Here is a 4,644-nt window from a genome sequence, read left to right as displayed (position 1 = left end):
CTTATTTATAAATTTTAAAATAAGTTATCTATAAATTTTAAAGAATAAATTTATCTTGAAAGTTTAAAATAAGAAGTTATGTGATTTTTTTTTATAAAATTTAATAAATAAAATAAAAATTATTTTTGTTCAAAATACATTTCATATCTTATTTTTTTTATTTATATTTTGATTAACAAACACTGACTTAAAAAATTAATTATAAATAGCACAATTGTGACTTTCGAGGCTTTGCAGTGTTTGAAAATAAAGAGAAGCATTTGACACTCAATTTTGGCACTTAAGCTTGATATGAGTAAAGCTCATGACCCAACGGAATAGGAGATTCTTAGTAAGGTGATGTTACATTTGGGATTTGACTAGGATTTTGTTGATCCAGTGATAGATTGTGTTTCCATTCTTCCAAGTATTAATAAATGGCCAACCATCACAACATTTTTTTGCTCCAAAAATCATGTTTTAAGTGGGATTGAAGATATCTATTACAATAGATTTTGTGTGAATTTTGGTGTTATTTTTCATGGTGTAATTTTAATTGGTATTTATTAAAATATTAATTTTACATGATTTTATTAGAAGAAAGAACTTTAAATAATTTCATATGTAAATTTTGTACCAATGTGAAACTTATTATAATTATAACCTAAAATTCAAATTTGACTAAAATTAAGACTCCAAATTTGATCCTGATTATGAATTTAAATTTAACTATGATTAGAATGTTGTTAAATTCAATTTTAATTGAGATTTATTTCAATGAAGGAATATCTTCATGAATCTTTTAATCAAAATATAATATCATGTGTATATCTATAAATGACTTTAGGTTTATAAATAGATGTCTAATACTCTAAAATTTGTTGTAACAATATTATTTTAGTGATATTTGAGATTTGACAATATCACTTTTATATTAATAACATTTACTCAGTGATATTTTTTTTTCTATCCGTACTTATATTTTTCACGTAAAATTCTATATTTGTATGTGTGATTGATGATTTAATCGTAATTTGTTATTCGATCCAATTTCATAACAATTGTCATTCGATATATTTACTATAAGAAAATACGGTTGGGTATTTATTGGCACAATTGGGTTCGCGCAAATGATCAGTAGTGTAGTGCGAAAGAACTCTTTCCGTTCTAAGATTGCATCCCTGACTTCTTCTAATATTTGTTAATGAATCGATTTTTTTCATCTAAACAATAGGCGTTCAAATAATTAACTTGTAACCGTAATTTTTAAAATATAGTGCCAACGATCTTTTAATCTTTTTTCGTTTCCTCTTAGCACAACCATGTGTCCTGTTATGTTGCCGTCCGGCAACTACAGAACGGAATCGGCGCAACCATTTCTGGCAGGCAGTAATAGCGACGGTGTACCAAAGACCCCAAGCTGACATTAATGGTTTAATTACTTTTCCAACTAATCATTCAGGTTCACACATTATTTCTTAACAATGTGGTGGTTAGGTGCTGTTTAGCAATATTAGGTGGCTGTTGTGATCAGCTCATAATATCTTCACACTGTATATAGATAAGAATTTTGTTAATGAGTGTCTTTACAACATTCATTAATGTGTGTTTACTGTTTAATGTATTATTATTATCCATTAATAATAAATATATTATATTTCAAAATATCTTATTTATTAATTAATATACTAAATATATCTTAACAAATACCTTTAAACACGCACACAACCCTTAAAATACTTTATAGATCATGATATATAAAATGATTAAGATAAAATTAAGAATAATTTTAAAATTTTTATTAAAATATTTATTAAATTTCTTAAAATAAATTAGAGGATATATATATCATTATGTAAAATTGAAGATGTGCTTATTTGAAGGATGAAGAGTTAAATATATCTAAAAAATATTAAATAAAAAATCACGTAATTTTTTTTTAAGAATCATTAAATAAATTTAATAAATATATTAAAAAATAAAATTTTAATTTTTTTATTTGTATATTAATTACATCTAGTATTTAAAAGTCATATACATGAAAAAGGAGATTAAACATCTCACCTTAAATGAAGGGAAAAAAAACAGTAAACTCCTTTTACTGTTACGCTTTTTCTGAACTGTCTTTATCCATCAGTTTCCTGTATCAATCAGAGATGCAAACAACCATGTCAGATCATTTTAAATTAATGATTAACAATGGAGGAATTTAGAAGATTTAGATAATATATATATATATATATATTTTTTTTCTTAATGCACTATCACGAGCGCTCTCGCTATTTGACCTCACAATTTTAGTATGAGAGATAAATTAGAGAATTTAGTAAACAAGTTTCAACCCCTAGCACCACTGCAAACATGAGGACAGTAAGTATTTTTTATTTTTTAAAATCGCTCCTTATCTGATGAATTATCTTCTAATCAGAGTTCGAACACAAAATTTGGAGGCCCAAAAAATAACACCCCAATAGATTCTTTCTTGGTAAGTTCATATGCTCCTGGAGCATCACGCGCCTCTTTGAAAATATGGAACCTGAATTATTAATTACAGTGCTATGATTAATAATAAGATAAATTATATAAAACCCCTCACTTAGAGTCATGTGTAACTTACCTCATGTGTTTTTGATTGTATCAAAAAATCTCTTTATACTTTTAAAATATTGCAATCAATCACAAATTTTTAAAATTTTATATAATTTTGTATAATAATCTATATATAAAATATATAATTCTACATACAAAATTTTAAATTTTAGTATATGAAAGAAATACATAATTTGCATTAATCAACTAGTCAATTCTATAAAATTATGTAAAATTTTAATAATTTGTGTCTGATTGTAACATTTTAAAAATATAAAAAGTTTATTTGATACAATAAAAAACATAAGAAGAATAAATTACACATAACTCTAAATATAATAGAATTTTATATAATTTATCCTTAATAATATGATACGTTATTTTTTTATTTTTTTTTCCTAATTACAATACGTGGATACAATTTATCCAAGTTTTCTTTGCAATTTCACGACTAGATAATGTCAAATTTAATGATTCATATCAATCTTGAAGTACCTGTCAAATGCAGAAAAGTACATGAAATCTTGGATCTTAATTGCCTAGTCCATAGACGTGTCATAATATTATTGATTGAAAAATTCTATTCACAACTATAAAATTACTTTCCACAGCCGACCCGCCAAAATTCACTAACCTTTTATAAATTTTCTATTTTACCCTCAACAACCCCCACACTACACCTATTTCTCTCTCTTACATCCATTTTCTTGAATATACACACACATATATATACATATATATATATACACACAAACACATTTCTCTCACACCCATCTCTTTGAATATACACACATATATACACAAATATATACACACAAACACACACCTATATATATATACACACATAAACTGCGGCCATGATAGTTGTAGCTGACCATGGTTGCAGCCATCTTTTGCGGTTGACGACGGCCACCATGCCGCCATTGTCACCGAGGAACCCCCAATGGGGGTCAGAGGCCATGAAAGCTTACCTCGAACCCCAGATATACAAACACACACACAATGTGTATATACACACACTCATACATGCATGGCCGCGACCATGGAACGCTTCCCCGGCCCCCAGCTTTCGGGGAAGTTTTTTTTATTTTAATTAATTTTTTTATTATAATAAAATAAAATTAAAAATTAAAAATATAAATAAATAAATTCTTTTTAAAAAGATACATATATTTTATTAGTTGAATTTATTTAATAAATAAATTAGTTAATTCTTTTAAAAAGATACATCTATCTTTAAATAAATTAAATTAGTTAATTCTTTTTAAAAATAAATTAGTTAAATTTATTTAATAAATTATTTTTAAAAAGATACATATATCTTTAAATAAATTCAACTAATTTTTAAAGATATATATATCTTATTAAATTAGTTAATTGAATAACTAATTTTAAGTATATGTATCTTTAAGTAATTTAACAAGATAAATTAACTAATTTTAATTTTTTTTAATTTTATTTTATTATAATAAATTATCTATGTGTGTGTGTTTGTATATATATATATATATATTTGTGTGTGTGCGCATTGAGAGAGAGAGATGGAAAGATAGGTGTAAGAGAGAAAAAAATGAGTGTAATGAGAGAGAAAGAGAGATGGAGTGACTGTACAGAGTAAAAGGAAAAGGAAGATGATATAGTGCGGGTGACAGAATGGTAAAATAGAATTCTTGAAAAATAATGAAAAATGTTGACAAGAAATGACTGTGAAAAGTAATAATAAGGCTGTGAATAAAATTTGATTCCATACATATATATATATATACATATCCAGCCTGTGGTATTAAAATAATAATAGATAATAGTTAACGCAAGTAACAAAATCACCTTTGTTCCTTTAATATTGTATAAAAAAAATGAAATAGTAATTTTAGTCCCACAATTATCAAATATCATAAATTATGTTAATTTAAAGAAACAGAACATGTAACCAGGGGTGGATCCACCGTGGGGCAGGGCCCCCAACTAATCTTTTGATTCAAAAAAAATTGAAGGCTTAAATTATTATAATAATTTTATTTATCATTATATTTTATCCTAAATATCATCTCTCCCTCTTCTCACGTTCTCTAATGC

This window comes from Diospyros lotus, chromosome 14 (assembly GCF_014633365.1).
Source record: "Diospyros lotus cultivar Yz01 chromosome 14, ASM1463336v1, whole genome shotgun sequence".
NCBI lineage: Eukaryota > Viridiplantae > Streptophyta > Magnoliopsida > Ericales > Ebenaceae > Diospyros > Diospyros lotus.
The sequence above is the reverse complement of the archived record's forward strand: the minus strand, read 5'-3'. Positions refer to the sequence as shown.